Source organism: Protopterus annectens, chromosome 2.part2 (assembly GCF_019279795.1).
Source record: "Protopterus annectens isolate FY-2018-M chromosome 2.part2, PAN1.0, whole genome shotgun sequence".
NCBI classification, from domain to species: domain Eukaryota; kingdom Metazoa; phylum Chordata; order Ceratodontiformes; family Protopteridae; genus Protopterus; species Protopterus annectens.
Window position 1 is genome coordinate 493168426 of NC_056730.1, and position 18020 is coordinate 493186445.

The 18020-nt window shown below is 44.0% G+C and overlaps 1 protein-coding gene across 2 annotated transcripts in view; it reads left to right on the forward strand.

Moving 5' to 3' along the window:
• The window catches only part of EXOC6B (exocyst complex component 6B), a 5967963-nt gene that overhangs the window by 5549639 nt on the left and 400304 nt on the right, over positions 1 to 18020 (forward strand). The gene's annotated exons all lie outside the window — the stretch shown is intronic.

Here is an 18020-nt window from a genome sequence, read left to right on the forward strand (position 1 = left end):
TATGTGGTAATTTGTGGGCACATTGTTTTTGCCAAAGGGTATGACTATACATTTTTTGGCATTTAGCTTTAAACCATGGCGCTGGCACCAGTTATCTGTCTCTGTGAGACCTCTTTGAAGGATGTTTGTGTTAGCTGGAGAGTTGATTATGGCGCCCAGTTTGCAGTCGTCTGCGAACTTGGTGAGCCATAGTCCTCCCACGTTTGCCTGTACCTCGGAAAAGTATATACCGAACAAGAGTGGTCCCAGGACAGAACCCTGTGGGATGCCACTTGTGACCGGTTTCGAGTCTGACATGGCTGCAGCAACTCTCACTCTGTGGGTTCTGTCTTTGAGCCAGTTTGCGACCCATCTTGTGACATAGGGGTTTATATTTAAGCTGGATAGCTTATCTATGATGCCCGAGTGGGGTATTGTGTCAAATGCCTTTGCAAGGTCCAGATAGGCTGTGTGGACTACCTTCCCTTCATCTATGGCTTTGGTGACTGTTTCGAAGAAGTCAACCAGGTTCAAAAGGCAGGATCTGCCCTTGACAAAGCTGAACTGGGTAGGATCTGGTGTCTGTAGGTCCCTAATGTCTTTGTTTATGAGCTCCATGATGATCCTCTCCATAGCCTTGCAGACTAAGCTAGTCAGGCTTATGGGGCGATAATTTCCCGGGTCCGTAGAGGCTCCACCTTTGTGGAGTGGGACCACTGTTGCTGTACGCCATTCTGTGGTCACATATCCTGTAGTGAGGCTGAGATTGTATAGCTGTTTTATTTGAGGGATTAGTTCCTCTTGGAGTTCATGTAGGATGCAACCTGGTCCCATGGAAGCAGTGTTTTTTGCTTTGGAGAGGGCAGCCTTCACCTGAGCATCAGAGATGTTTGGGAGGCAGCCCTCTGCCGGGATAGATACTTGCTCTTTTGGGGGGGAGGGGGTGGAGAAGTTTGCACTGAACCTGTCTGCCAGGATATTGGCGATGTCTGTGGGTTCAGTGTATTTTTTGTCGTTTAGAATCAACAGAACAAGTCTGGGAGTTGCATCCCAGGTTTCTAATGTAACTGAAAAAAGCCTTATGATTGTCTTTGGTGTCTTGTGCAATTTTTCTCTTGAAGCTGGCCTTGGAGGATTTTATGAGGGATCGTAATTTTTTGCTAGTACTGATCAGAGATGCCTTCCCTATTAGGGATTTTGCTCTATCATGTAGTAGCTTCCTCCTTCTGTTGTACAGTTTATTTATGACAGGGGTCCACCAGACTGGACGCCTGCCTTTGGATGATTGGGTCTTGGTTTTGCTTGGGATAGCATGATCCATGCATTCTTGGAGATGTCCGTAGAATGCGTTTATATAGGATTCTGCAGTTTGGGCCGTAGTTTCCACTGGCCCTGGGGCCTTGAAGGATTCCACTTCGGTTTTGAGAAGTGAGAAGTTCGCTTTTGAGAAGTTTTTCACTGTGGTTTTCTGGGCTGGGGGTGGGGTCGAGATGTGGACATCCAGTGAAATTAATTTATGGTCTGATCTTACCAATGAGGGATATAATTCTGGTGTGGAGCATAGAGTCCCCATGTTGGTAATGATCAGGTCTATTATGTTGTGCCCTCTTGTGGGAGTGGTGACTAGTTGTTCCATAGCATTTGAGTTTATAATTTTCAGGAATCTTTGGGCTAAGGTGCTGGGGCTTGAGTAGTGCTCCCAGTCAATGTTTGGGTAGTTGAAGTTGCGCAATATAATGGTGTTCGGAGAGATCTTCATGTTCTCCAATGTTTTCAGGAAAGCCAAATGGGATTCCTGACTTTGAGAGGGTGGGCTGTAGGATGCTATAAACTGAAAAGCAGTCTTGCCCACTGTTAGTTGCACATGGATGGTCTCCGATACTTCGTGCAATGCCACTAACCTGGAGGTGTGAATATCCTTGATAAATATGGAAACTCTCCCTCCTTTTGTGGTTCGGTCCGGGTTTTGGGGCCGAAAAGCATGATATGAGGTATAGCCTGATAGTGCTGGGATGCTCTCTGGAGCCTTGAACCAGGTTTCTGTCACTGCACAGATATCAATGTTTTCCATACTGAGGAGAACTTTGAGTGCGTGCATCTTGAGGTTAAGACTTCTGGCGTTTAGCAGCATTACCCTTAGTTTCTTGTTCCTTGTGCTGTCTATGGGGGTGGGTTTGACTTTTGAGCCTTGCCTAAAAAAGGCACTATGGGGGTGGCAAGAGCCTTTGCCAATATCCGAAAGCCCAGTGGTGACAGGTGCAAGCTGTTCCTACTGAAGCAACGTGGCTTGTCGAGCATGTCATCCCAGGCTGACAGACACTGGATCCCCTTTGAATGACACCAAAATTTTAGTCAATTGTTAAAATCGATCATTTGTCTTTGTACTGTGGCATCATTCTAGGTGAGGGTAAGATGCTGCTCAAGGTCAGGGTCATACCAGCCTGGGCTACATGATCAGAGAGCTCCTCTATGTCTCTTTTCATGTAGTCCAGGGAGGTACATCTCAGGTCATTCACACCAGCATGTACAATAACTGAGTCATATTTGTATTTGCTTTGGAGTGACCTGAGTGCTTGCGTTATGTGTCGGATCCTAGCACCCGACAGGCAGCTCACCGTGACCTTCTCTTTATTCAGCCTGGTGAGCGGGACGTCAGTGTATCTGACAATAGAGGCACCTATAACAAGAGTATCAGGTGTGTTATTCAGCCTTAAGGGCTGTAGATGCTTGGCACACTGACTTTGTGGGTTATGTGTTGTGTGTGTTTTGTTTTGAGGTAGCGTTTGCTTGGATGTCTGCTTTGGAGGTCTCTGTTGCTTAGGTAGATTTTTATTTAGAGCCTCCGAGTATGTTTTTGTGTAATTATGTGTTTGGTTCGCTGATGTGGTGGGACTATGTGATACTGGAATTGTGTTGTGTGAGGTTACCTTCTCCTCCTGACTGGTTACACCAGTTTTGACATGAGAGAGCTCAGCCTCCAGTTTGGCTAAATAGTTGCATCTCTCACATATATTTGAACCTGTTTGGAGGAGGAGAGGGTTGTCCGTGTACATGAGACAGTTGTAACATTGCCTCAAAATTCCCAGATTCACCAGCTGGACTGGAGAGGAAACCATTGACTGACCTTTGGACATGCTAGAGTAATTGGGAAACTGAATTTAAGATGGACCAATAGAGGACAGGGTAATCGTAGAGAGTATAAGAGTAAGTAGTGCTTATGGTTTAATAGTGCTAACTTGTAGGATTACTTAATTGGACCAGTGAAGGGCCTTAGAATGAGAATATGGTGTTTAAATTGAGAGATAGAGCAGAATTTGTGGAACCAGGAATAGTTTAAACCCACTTAGGCGGCGCTGCCCGTTGTTGCGCTATGCTCAAAAACGTGCAAAAGAGGGTTTTAAGAGAGGAAGATGGAGTTTTGGAATTGACCCAAAATGGCCAATAAAACTACAGTTTCAAGTCAGTAACCACTCCCACAGGGGCAGGCAGGCTGCTCAATGTTTTTCACTGCCACTGATCAACAGAGAGACTTTCCTTTAGCCCAAGCAAAAAATGGCCTCACAGAAACTTACAAACAGTTCAAGAACAGCAAGCCTGTAACTGAACATCTGAAGTAGGCAGACTTCATTCGTCTGCAACCTGTGGGTATCGGATCCGACCTCGGATCCGAGCCGGCAATTCAAAAGCTTAGGCTCCGAGCTCCTAGCTCCTCCCTCTTACCCATAACCCCTTGCCAAGCCCTGACTGACCTCAGATTTCATTTGCCGCTTTTCAAGAAGCAACGGAATTCTAGAGCTCCTGGCGTTGGTTGAGATAAGATTAGATTTTTTGACAGAAAAAGTTTTCAAATTCTCTGTTTTTGTTATTAATCTAGTTAGTGTTGTGTGTGGTTAAGGCTTTCCTCCCTCTTTAGTTAATTTTTCTCGGGTTTTCGTAGTTTGTTTGTGTGTGTGTGTATTTAGGCCTTAGGTTTGTGATGTCTGAAGCCCCTAAGGCTGTTTTCTCGAAATGTGCGAGTGTGGCCATAAGCTGTCCCCAGCAGATGGCCACACTCGGTGCGTTAAATGCTTGGGGGTTGAACACCTGTCTTCTGGTTGTACCATTTGTGCAGGGTTCAACCCCCGGGCTTTAAGGAACGGAGGTCGGTTGGTGCTGGCGGGTCTTTTACCCCAGATACTGCTTCGCCTCTGCCCTTCCATTCAGCAACCTGTTGCTGTGAGTTCTCCCCCTCCGGCTGGGACTCAACCTCCCTTAAAGTTGCCGGAGGGGAAGGATTCTTCTAGGGAAAGACAGAAGGAGAGGCACAGGGAGAAGCACCACAAGAGGAGAGCCGAAACTTCTAGTTCGGCTCCTCCATCTAAGCGGGCCTCCCTGTGCCTTCTAGCTTTCCTCCTCCTCGGCTCCACTCCCTCGGTTCTCTCCTGGACCCGAGGAGGAGGAGGCTAGCCCTTCCAGGAGGTCACCGAGACGGCTCTCTAGGTCCGCTTCGGTGGCCTCCTCTAGATCGACTTTTTCAATGAGCGAAGCTGATATGGACCGGATGATGAGGAAATTCATCCAGGCCCAAATGCAAATGGGAGTGCTCCTAGCCCCCCCCCATCCGGGAGGGGCTTCGACCCCTTTTTTCGCCCCCTTAGCTCCTTCTCCGACCCATACCACGGGTTCGGAGCTATCGGCGCCGTGCAGATTTGGATCCGGGGGTGGGTCGGATCCGATAGGTCGGCGCACCTCGGATCCGTCCCATCCCTTGAGTGCTTTGGGTACTTCGGACGCGACCTCTCGGAGCCGAGGGCCGAGCCTCGGATCCAAGGGAGCTGGTGTGTCTTCGGCTCCGTCCAGGTCGGAGCACACTGGTCTCTCGGATCCGACGGTTTCGGCTCCGACTCCGATCCGTACGTCGGATCCGAGTGGGGGTCGGCTCTCGGGGCTTAGAGAAGCTGGCTCCCCCTCGGCTTTCAACGTTATGGAAAGGGCACTGTCGAGGACATCCGGACCCCCGGTCCCTGCCACGGCTCCATCCCGCACTCCATTGCAGTTGGGCCAGGCCCCCACCAGCCGGTCCCAGGGACAGCCCGCCTCGATGTCCCAAGTGGTTCCCTTGGAACATCCAACTGCTGAAGAGTACTCCTCGGACAGCCCCCGATGAAGTACCTCTGAAGCGTAAGTGCAAGAGGAGGCACATGGACTCCCCTGAGTCCGTCACTGAAGACACGGACTTGGATGAAGGGAAGGCTCCCTAGGTCACCCCTGAGGACGTCTCATTTGGAGACATCATGGAGATGTTAAGGATCAGGGGGTGGTCTGCCCCAAGGCTTCTTCGGACGAGTCTGTGTTCTTGGAGGCATTCGAGGCGGCCCTTCTACCTCTTGGGTGTCCCTCCTGCTGACCCCCTGGTGGATCTTATATCCATCAGGGCGTGGAAGGATCCGGACACCATTGAGCCTATCCCTAAGCGCCCGGACCGCATTCTTTCTCCTTCATCAGACCGCACCCACTGGAGTAAGGGTCCCCCAGTAGATGCCATGATGATGGCTGCAGCCACGAAGAGGGAATTGGCCCAGGAGAGTCCCTCCGTCCATCCTCCGGGCAAGGAGTCCCGTTCGATGGATTGCATTGGGAAGCGAGTTTTTAGTTCAGCGACCTTCTCCTTGAGAGCGCTGAACTACATGGCACATGTCATTAGGATGCAGCGGGATCTGATTAAAGAATACGCTGCATCTCCCCCAGAGTCCATCTCGAGTGAGGATAAACAGGTTTACTCCACCCGAATGGCCACTCTCAGATCAGTATCCAATACATCTATGCGGCTGCTGTCTCATGCTACTGAGGGAGCCGCTAGAGCCAGCGGAGCAGGCCTAGTCATGAGGCGACAGGCCTGGCTCCGCCATTGTGATTTTGCAGAGCCCTTCAAGGCGACCTTCGCGAATGCCCCTTTCGATGGTTCTGCCTTGTTTGGCAAGACTGTTCGCGAGACATTAGTCCAGAGCGAAAAGGACGGGAAGACGCTGTCTGCCGTCGGAGTCCGCTTCTCAGCTCCCCAGAGGTCCTTCTCTAAGAACCAAAGGGACAGAAGAAGATGTGGTTCCGAAGTCGCAGCAGTCCCAACCTGCTCGGATAACCAGTCCTTCCGTGGCAGAGGAGGACGGGAGGTCGTCGTGCCAGAGGCAGGGGCTCCTGGCAATTTTGGGTCCAGAGAACCCTTCTCTGAGAGACCCACGCAGCAGCCCTGAAGGGTTGCCCGGCTGTCCGTCTCTGGAGGCAGTCAGGGCGGTTTTCGATGCACCTGACTTCTTGGGAGTCCATAACAACAGACAGTTGGGTGCTTCGACTTATATCCAGAGGATATTCAATACCCCTATTCAAGATTCCCAAATCTCGCAGCCTCCCAGATGTTCCACCCGACCAAAGGGAGGCGGCAGCTATCAAATCGAGCAGCTGCTAGAAAAAGAGCCATCCAGCGCCCCCAGATCAAGCCGGATTAGGGTTTTACTCCAGGTTCTTTTGGTGCCAAAGAAGACGGGGACTTAAGACCAATCTTAGACCTTTCCCAGTTGAACCTGTCAGTAACCAAGCAAAGTTCCGGATGGTCACCCTGCAATCTATACTCCCCTCTTGAGGGAGAACGACTGGATGTGTTCCATAGACCTCAAGGATGCGTACTACCACATTCGGATGGACAGACGATCCAGGAGGTTTCTTCGCTTCCGGCTGGGAGCCAGTCATTATCAGTTCAGGGTCCTCCCTTTGGTCTCACCTCAGCCCCAGGGTGTTTACCAAGGTGCTAGCGGTGGTAGCGGCCCACCTGAGGCTCCAGGGATTACAGGTCTTTCCGTACCTGGACGACTGGCTCCTGACGGCATCATCAAGGCATCTTCTGTGCTCAGCCAGGGATTACTTTCTTCAACTAGCACCAAGGCTGGGCATCACGATCAACTGGGAGAAATCTTTTCTGAATCCAACTCAAATTATAGATTTCATAGGAGGAAGACTAGACACCAGATCAATGCGAGCCTTCCTCACCCCAGACCGTATCGCCAGCCTGAAGTGTCATGTGACAGCAATCCTGCAACCATCTCCAACTGCAGCTTCGGTCCTGAGGGCCCTAGGTTCTATGGCGGCAGCTATCCCGCTTCTAATTCATGCCCGTTTACGCATGCGGGTTCTTCAATGGACCCTTCAAGTTCAGTGGTCTCCTCTTTGTTCGTCTCTAAACGCTCCGATTGCGGTCAGCAGAGCGTGCAGGGTCTCCCTTCTGTGGTGGCTTCTTTCTCCGGAGCCCCTGGCAGGGAGACCTTTTGCTGCATTTCCCGAGCCTCAGTGACCACGGACGCTTCTTGCCTCGGGTGGGGGGGGCATTCTGCGGGAAAGATTGTCCAAGGCACGTGGAATCCCACAGAGACGTCATTGCATATAAATGTCCTGGAAATGAGGGCGGTGCTCCTAGCGTTGCAAGCACTTCACCACGTTCTTCCTTCAGGGACTATTGCGATTCAGACAGACAACATGTCGGTAGTCTGGTATATCAACAAGCAGGGAGGAACCAGGTCTTACCCCCCTTTGTCGAGAGGCCATGAGAGTCTGGGAATGGGCAATTTCCACCAAACGCTTTCTGGTAGCAACGCACATTCCGGGAAAGTCCAACATCCTTGCGGACAAGCTCAGTCGCACCATCCTTTCTCCACACGAGTGGTCCCTCAATCTTCAAGTAGCGAAGAAGATTTTTGCCATTTGGGGGCAACCCTGTTGCGATCTTTTTGCTTCTCCTCAAACGCCAAATGCGACAATTTCTTCGCTCTGCTTCCCCACCAGGGAGTTCCCGAGGGATGCTCTGGTGCATGCTTGGCCTCCCGGTCTCCTTTATGCCTACCCTCCACTTCCTCTGATGCAGAGGCTTCTGCAGAAAGCCAACAGTTTGGGGAGCAGAATGATTCTCATTGCCCCATTCTGGCCTCGACAACCTTGGTTCCCCTTTGTATGGTCTCACAAAATCAATCCACCATGGATTCTGGATCCAATTTCGGATCTCATCTCTCACCCTCTGGGAATGCCAGTTCCCAATCATGGACCCTGAAGTTGACAGCTTGGCTGCTCCAATTCCAACCTTAATTAGGACTCGGTATCTCTTCACCGGTCAAGGCCATTTTGGTGGCTGCTCATAAACCTTCCACCAGACAGGTTTATCGGAGTAAATGGAAGAGGTTCTCTATATGGGCAGGACAGAGAACTGTGGATCCTTTTCAGCACCTATGTCTGCGGTGCTGGATTTTCTAACAGACCTCTTTCATCAAGGGGCTAGTTCTTCCACGATTAAGGTACAATTGGCGGCTATCTCGCATTATCACATTGGTCATGACACAGCTCCCCTTATGACAGCGAAATTATGCAAAACTTTTCTCAAAGGAGTTTTTTTGTTAAGGCCTCCAGTCAAGGAGGTTGTACCGCCTTGGGACTTGTCTTTAGTCCTGCAGGCCCTTACTGCTCCTCCTTTCGAGCCTGCAGCTTCTGCTGATTTAAAATACCTTTCCTGGAAGACTGCCTTTCTGGTAGCTATCACTTCAGCCAGAAGGGTGTCTGAGCTTCAGAGTTCTATGTGTCAAACCGCCTTATCTTTCTTTCTTCCCTGATAGGGTGTGCCTCAGGACCAATCCATCTTTTCTTCCGAAGGTCACTTCTGAATCCAATATTAACCAGTCAATCAATTTGCCTGTGTTTTTTCCCAAGTATTCAAACAAAGGAGAATACAAATTGCATTCCTTGGATGTTCATAGACAATTACGTTTTTATATTAACAGGACAGCTGGCCACAGGAAATCAGATCAGCTGTTCGTCTCCTTTGCTAAATTTGCTCTGGGTAAAGCAGTATCTAAAGTCACTCTATCTAAATGGATTGCTAATTGCATTCTGCAGGCATATGACACTTCAGGCAGACGTGCTCCTCAGAGGGTTACGGCTCATTCTACTAGGGCAGTTTCTACGTCAGCCGCCTTTAAGTCCCGTGTTTCGTTGGATGATATCTGCGCGGCAGCTACTTGGGCCTCGCCTCATACTTTTATTTCTCATTACAAGGTGGATGTTGTTTCTAGAGGAAGAGCATCCTTTGGCTCAGCGGTGCTCCGGAACATCCTTCCATGACGGCCGCCCAAGATTCAGGTAGCTAGGGACTCTGTCCCACAGGTTGCAGACGAATGAAGTCTGCCTACTTCAGATTTAGAAGTTATGTACTCACCATAACGTTCCATCTGAGTAGGTGACTTCATTCGATGTAACATCCCCTCCATCCCCCTGACCTTTATAGAGCGAGTATTTATGCTGTTTTAGTGTACTGTGGTCAGTATTTTGAGGCAAACTCAATCTGAGGTCAGTCAGGGCTTGGCAAGGGGTTATGGGTAAGAGGGAGGAGCTAGGAGCTCGGAGCCTAAGCTTTTGAATTGCTGGCTCGGATCCGAGGTCGGATCCGATACCCACAGGTTGCATCCGAATGAAGTCACCTACTCAGATGGAACGTTATGGTGAGTACATAACTTCTAATTTTTTAAATCTCAGAAAAGTGGGAAAAAAGCAAGATTTTTTTTGTTTTTTTGTTTTTTCAGAGATAGCAGAGGTTAACAAGTATCAACAAGTTATAACAGTGCAGTAAATGACCCCACACAAGAGTGCTAGGCCAAAGACAGATAAAATGCAAGTTTTGAGAAAAAAACGATTTTAAAAATAAGTGCTAACAGGAAATTCAGTAAACAGCTCTAGGTTGTGCTCTAAATACAGTTACTAATGCAGAAATCAAATTTAACAAGCCAGAAAATGCTCAAAATAGGCGGCTATGCAGAAAAACTCAGCAAATAAACAGAGGGAAAAATACTTAAAGTCTCAAAAGTGGCTCCTTTCTTCTCTCAGCGTTTTCTCCTCTTGGTGGTGCTTCACCAACAGCCAACAAGCCTGAAAAGACGCCAAAACCACAAGGCAACCAGGTTTTAAGAGAGGAAGATGAAGGAGTTTTGGAATTGACCCAAAATGGCCAATAAAACTACAGTTTCAAGTCAGTAACCACTCCCACAGGGGCAGGCAGGCTGCTCAATGTTTTTTACTGCCACTGATCAACAGAGAGACTTTCCTTTAGCCCATTTTAATATTAAACCATGATTATAAATTGTTTGTCTAAAATGGCTAAAAGAATGGCAAAAGTGATATCAAAATTGGTAGATATGGATCAGTGTAGTTTTGTGGAGGGGAGGCAAACATTTGACCATATTAACAGAGCATTGATGATCCATGGGAAAGCACAATGTAAGAAAATACCACTTTTATTGGTGGTTCTTGATGCAGTGAAAACATTTGACAGAGTAGACTGGGACTTCATGAATAGGGCAAAGGAAGCATTTGCTTTCCCTGATACAGTTATGAGGTTGATTAGAAGAACATATGAGGGATCGGAGGTGCAAATTAAAGTTGGTGGGGTCCTCTCCGATAATTTCTGCTTGAGTAGAGGAACCGGGCAGGGTTGTCCACTTTCCCCTTAGCTGTTTGCATTATATTTAAAATTATTGACAAAGAAAATAAGGGACTCAGAAATTCAAGGTTATAATGGGTATGTTAGTCGGGAAAAGCTGGCTCTATTTGCAGATGATATTATTTTATACATGACAAAACCAGAAAGGAATGTAGTGGAACATTTTAAGACAGTTTCATATTTTCTCAGGATACAAAATTAATGAAGCTAAAACAAAGGCAATAGAGGTAAATTATGTACCCACACACAAATTGGTCCAACAATATCCATATTGATGTGGACATGATAAAATTAAGTATTTAGGAGTATCGATTAGAAATTACTCTGCTGTGGCAGCTAAGGATATGTTGGAAGAGACTAAGCAGAAGATAATACAAAAATTGAGAAACTGGAAGCTTTGTTATATGGATGTGGATACTAAGATACAAGCCATTACAATGCTTTTAGTCCCTTTAGTCTTATACACAGCAGGTCAAGCATATTTTTATCAACCAGAGGAGAAGCTGTGGATAGCAATTAAGAGTTGAAGGATTTTGCCTGGGAAGGGAAGATAGCAAGGGTCAAGTGGGATAAGCTGATTTTTCCAATAGAATAAGGTGGACTAGGATTACCCAATTTGAGGGGGTATTTCAGATCAACACAGTTAAGGCTCTTATTCATAGGAAAAGCAGAAAACTATAATTCAATGTGGAAAGGAAAGATGCTAATCCAAGGAGGAAGCTCAAGAAATAATGAGAGATGGGATTTTGGATGCAGACTCTTAAGAACAAACATCATACAGATTATTATATTCAAAAAATAACTTGGAGTATTCTATGAACCAAACCAGCACAATAATAGAGAAAAGGGATTTTGCAGATAGGGATGACTGTAGTCAGGGATACAGATAATAGGCAAGAAGGAGCTGTAATTTATTGGAGAAGACTGGCAAAGGATCCAAGTATTGGGAGCAAATAACTAGAAAGGGAAAGGTAATAGAATAGGAAGAGGCCAATAATTTATTTGGATTGCAGGTTAGAGCGCTTTCCCCATCAAGGATTGATGATAAAGTATAGGCAAAGACAAAGAAATAGGGGGCTCCTGAATGAAAGACCAGCACTGGTAGAGTTTTTAATAGAATCTAGAAGAGAAGGTGCTGTTAAAAAAGGAATAATTAGTAAAGCTTGTAAAATATTGCATGATAATTATAAGAATCAATCAGAGAGCTCAGAAAGGATCGGGAAGATAGATTGGATAAGTAATTCACAAAGAGACAATGGGAGGACATATGCATATCTCCCGAATATGCAACAAAGTCTAGAAGATTTAGGATCTTTGCTTGGAAGTGTTTACGTAGCTATTTTATACCCCAAGTAGACTCCAGATAAGTTTTCCTCAGGTGGATAGCAAATGTTGGAGGTGTGACAGGCAAGAAAGAGGTGGCTGGGAACATATTTTTTGGAAGAGTGTAATGAGCCTTCAGACTTTAGGTATTCCCTGCAGACTGCTCTGTCAGAGATGCTGGGTGAGCAGATTTGATTGACTGGGGAGATGATTTTTTTGAGATATGGTACAGAATCAGAATTGCCTAGACATAGTAAAGCCTTGCTGAGTCTAATTATGGTGGCTGCCAAAAAAGCAATTACTCGAAAATGGAAATCAAAGTCTAGATCAAATTGACTAGAAGTAGTGAATATAGTAACAGAGATAAAACAACTGAAGTTGAGATCTTTAGAAAAGGGAGGGAGCAAACTATACAGGAAAAAAATATCAACAACAAATCTGGCATAAAAATTGTTGAAGTCTTCCATAGATGTTCACATTTAAAAATATTTTTATCTTCCCTGAAGGCTAACACTAAAGTAGCATATGAGTTGGCACAGGGTGCACCCATGGCAACACTCTGTACCTGCCTGTAATGTGTTCCATTACAAAGAAAGATGTTATTTTCTAACACCAATGCTAGTGCTTCCAGGATTAACATAGCCACCATGGAAAATATCCTTTGCTGGCTATCCCAACACCCACCTCAAGAAACCATAATCCTAGGCGATATAAATTTGGATTGGAATTCCTATTGTACCAGCCTTCCTACCACCCACATTAACCTACATGGTTTTTCTCAAACCATTACCTCACCTACCAGAATAATTATAGCCAACAAGAAAGCAAGCATACTAGACTGGATTCTTATAAACAATCATACTCACTACTATAATTCTGGAACCCTCCCTGATGATATAAGTGACCACTCAATTACCTACTTCCTCAGGCATAAATCCAACACTCCCATTCTAACCTCTATCAGAAGTATTAGATCCAAAAATAAATTTAACCTGGATTTATTCCAAATGGAACTAAGAGCATGCAATTGGATTCCCTTAAAACACCTCCCTTTAGATGAAGCCATTAATTTCTTTAATTCTACCTTCCTTTCCATTCTCAGTCACCATGCTCCAACCAGATCTATTAGAATTAATGCCAATTCGGCCCTGTGGCTTTCCAATGAAACCAAACATAAAATTAATCTCAGAAATAAATATTGGGCCAAATGGAGAATGATTAAAAACCCTGTTGACCAACAAACCTTTAGACAACTTAGAAATGACACTAAGAAGGCCATACTTTCTGATAAAAAACTACTACTTACAATTTCAACAACCCACAAAAATTCTGGGCTAGCATTAAGCAGTTACTCCACCCAGATCAATCCACTACACCAAACCCTCAAAATACAGACCAGAAAAACCCCATCCATACAGCTAATAACTTCAATACCTTCTTTACAGATGCTATCCAAACACTAGCTAGTCAACTATCACTTAATACCTTCACACTACCTTCTTACACCTCCACCCACCCCCTCCTTTTCAGTTCAAACCTGTCCCAACCACACTTCAAAACCTTTTGAATAAACTGAAACCATGCTCTCCTTCTGCAGACCAACTGCCTTCTGAATTTCTACAGTTATCATCTAAGGCTATTGCGTACCCCTATTTCCATACTGATCAATAGAACTATAAGCGAAGGTCACATCCACACCTTATGGAAAGTCTCCCATGTTATTCCCCTGCATAAAGGTGGACACTCCACTGAGCTATCAAACTATCGCCCTATTGCCCTACTCTCTCCTTTAGCTAAGATTATTGAGAAATGTATCCACAGGCAATTACTCCACCACTTAATTGAAAACAATTTACTTTCCAACAGTAAACATGGTCTCAGACCCTCACACAGCACTACCACTGCCCTCCTTTCCTTTACTGATTACATTAACAAACAACAAAACCTAAATAATCTTTCTTTTGCTCTATTTATCGACCTGTTTAAAGCATTTGCCATGGTAAACCACCAGATTCTCATAAACATACTAAAATCTCTGTCATTAGACCCACTTTCCATAAAATGGTTCCAATCCTACCTTGACAAACGACAGCAAGAATACTATGGCATAACACTATATCCATCCATCTACCCGTTACCTTAGGTGTCCCTCAGGGGTCCATACTAGGACCTCTCCTCTTCTCCATATTTATAAATGACCTTCATCTAGCTATCCCCCAAGCCACGTGCATACAATATGCTGATGACTCCACACTTCTATGCTCAGCTACATCCTCCCAAGACCTTCACTCTCTCACCCAGAAGGTATTCAACATAGTTCAACAATGGTTCACTCAGCGTTGCCTTCTTTTGAACCCAAAGAAAACCAAACTCCTCCTCTTCACTCCTACTCAAAATTCCTCACCTCTTCATTTCTCTGCAACATCCACCTGTGGTACTATAATATCTCCAGACTCTACCACCAAACTTCTAGGTGTCACCATCGACAATAATCTGAACTTCAGCATCCATATCAACAATACTATAAAGACTGCCAACAAAAAAATTGGCACTCTCTATAGGATTAAACCCTTCCTTTCTCCTACTGCCAAAACTACTATAGCTCACACTCATTTGATCTCTACACTCCTTTATGCTTCTCCAATTTTTACTAATCTGTCCAAGACTAACTTCAGCAAATTGGAATTGTCCTATAATAACATTGCAAGATTTGCAACAGGAAACCCATTTAGAACCCACCATTGTGTAAATCTAAATCAGCGAGGATGGTTAGAACTACAGCACCTGATTAAATTTCACCAACTAACCATTGCCCACAACATTCTTTACAAACCTTCTAATACTCCTAGTTTATCTAGCCTTATCACCCCCTATAAAAATCTGAAGTCTTTACGCTCATCACACAAACTTCTTGTACACACCTCTAAATCTAATAACAGGGCTGGGGATTCTCTCTTCTCTAATACTGTAGGTAACTCCTGGAATCTTCTCCCTAATGACCTCTCCTCACTCACTTCCTTATCACTTTTCAAAAACAGACTTAAACTTTACCTTAAGTCATGCTGGCTATGCCCCTGTACCAAACCAGACTAGTCATCTATCTCTTTAAACTTGACCTTGCCTATCCTGTGTTTACTATCCACTGTTACATCTTCCTTCTTATTATATTGTTCTCATGTCTCCCTATTTTACACTATTTCGCTCCTCTTTACATACCTTTTTTTAAAGTAAATTCTTAGTAACATCACTACACAACTAACTTCCTTTCTCTACTATTGACTTTACCTGTATGATGTCCCTGTACCTTTCAATTTGCACTGTTTATGACTCTTAGCCTCTTTACATACTCTGTGCTAACCTCTATGCTTTACAACATGTTACCATTGTTTGATTATTTTTATTATATTTTTATTATATTTGCTATTTTTTATTACAAATTTTGCTTTTTGTTGTTTGTAATTGTATTTGTATTTTATCATGTCTTGGAGCTTATCTCTCCGGGCCTCTACTGAAAATGGACATATATCCAGTTAGACTAGCCCGGTTAGCAAATGTAAAATAAAATAAATAAATTAAAGTGTTGGTATTCTCATCATATATATTAACTGTATGCAGTACCTCTTTCACTGCCTTTAACCCAAATTCACTTGTGATGACCGTGAACAGACTGTTAACGTCAATGGTTACCATCAACACATTCTTCAAATCTGAAGCTTGGCAAGCATCATACAATTTTGATAAGAATTGTGCAGTCTTTCAAAATCCTAGGAAAATGTACAAGCAGATGTTTCAATTTTGCTTCTACCCACATAGGTAAATGTTCAGTAACCCATCCCCTCCCTGAAATTATTGGTCTCATCGGTGGGGGTAGGTTATTTTTATGCATTTTTGGTAGTGCTTTAAAAATAGGAATTACTCAAATGTTCAATGCTTAAAAATACATACAAGTCATCTAACACTCTATTTATTCTTAAAGCCCGTAGCTTTTTACCAGCATTACTTATATATTGCTTAACCATCAAAGGTGAGATATTTCTGTAAGTACTGATATAACTTGTTAGGGCATCCAAAGACTGTATGTATGTATGCTGTAATATCCATAACTGCAACGGCCCCACCCTAGTCAGCTGGTTTGATAACCAGTCTATCATCATTCATTAGATCTAGCAGTGCTTGCCTTTCCAAATAAGTTAAATTATTAAACCTGCGTGTTGCATTGTCAAGATAAAGTCTCATTTCATCCTCACAAGTTTTTAAAAAAGTATGAACTGTGGGGTGCATAACTGGTACAAAGGTAGTTGGATGTTTCATAACATTAGTATAATGGCTGTTTCCCCTAAACATGTTATTCAGGATAACATTCTGCCCAAACGTGTAAATCCAGTACAACTTCACTTAATACTGACGCCCTACTGGGTTCAAGCAATAATGCTTTACCCAAAACATTAATTTGTTCTTTAGTCAGTTGAACACTAGCTACATTAAATACATTACAGTCATTAAAATCAGTCAGTTCATGACTCCGCCGTTTCACATCCCTTTGTACAGAGTGATCTCACCTAATTTCTGTTTTCTTCCTTACTGGTACTGGGAAAGTTGGAAAAGTCATAGAACTTGCTCCTTCTGCAAAAAAAAGAAGATGAAGAAGGAAATGAGGTTTTCGGTCTTTCTCTCATTCTGATATTGGGCTGTTTGGTTCCCTGTGCGATGTCATCAGTCCAAGCCATAGTAGAGGTGTTGCTTATAGGGATCCATGGCAGCCATGGAACCTTCTACTGTCGTAGTTGTAGCCATAGAAACATTGTTCACATTTTGTTGAACATTAACATTCTGAAAAACATCACTGGGCTCAGTAGACATTGTTGGTATGTAAATTACTTGCTACTGCTGGATTAGATTCAGTTCAAGCCTATTCACGAGGCCATGTAAAAATATAGCATGTCATGAAATCCTGATAGTCCCTTTGCAGCTTTTTCATCTCTTGTTTGCTGCAATTTATTTTCAAACAAGGCTGCATTATTCAATACTTGTAGTATTGTTACAAATAAAAAATACACATTTGAGTTTTATGCAGATTGCCATACAGAGAATTTGGTTTACTTGGCATGCTGCAAGTCATGTCTGAGTTTTTATGTTGGAAAAAATAAATGTAAGTTAAAAACAAGAATACTGCACCATTTGTTGTCTATTAGATAAAAGGATAAAGACAATGCATTGTACCAGAATGTTTCCAGCTTTCCAGATCATACTTTTGTTTTTATGGTTCTGCATGGTGCACAGATGAACAAAGGGGGGGGGGCATTGTCAGTGATGCTGAGTATGCAGAGTTAAGATGGATCATACAGTTGCTGCTGACAACCCACCTGGGTTGAATAGTTCTGTACCAGTTTGGACTCTGTTTTGTTTGTTTTTGGATTTGTAAATTTACAAGTTGGTTTATCTAAAACACATAATTTAAAAATCAACTCACCAGTGACACAGAAAGATGCATAATATATGGACTCTTCAGTTTCAGGATAACAATTAATTAAAGTATGTTAATTTGCCATGAGTGATGCAGCAGTAATTTCTAATACATGATAAGTAATACATTGAAGATCTGATATAGCACACTGTTAAAGTTCAACTGCTATACATTTGCAGAGCAGGACATATCATTCTTGAAGGCAGCAATTGATACAGAAATATTGCATATGGAGAACAGTGAAGTTTTATGTATACATATATATATATATATATATATATATATATATATATATAATGTGTGTGTGTGAAAAATATAACTGCAAAACTTCATTAATATATGGAACTGTGTTAAGCAACCTGATTTTTCTCACTATGTGAGTAATATTACATTGCATAACCTTGCAGTGTATTTTCTGTAAACTCTAAACTGCCACTGTTTGTTTGCGTCTTTCGGCTTTTCCTGGGTAGGGGTCGCCACAGCAGAACTCCGGTCCGCTAATGATTGGTAGTTGATTTTTATGTGTCGAGTTACCAACCCTGACACACAACCTTCAACGAAGTTATGCCCTTTCACGCATATCTCCACGCAGAAGACGCTCTAGCTGAGAGTCAAACCGGACAGCGGCTTACTGTGAGGCGACAACGCTACCGCAGCACCACCACCGCGGGTATAATTTAAAAACTTTGCCTGCAGTCGAGAGGAAAAAAAAACAATACTTTTTAAGCCTTAAATTTAAGGAACCACTCC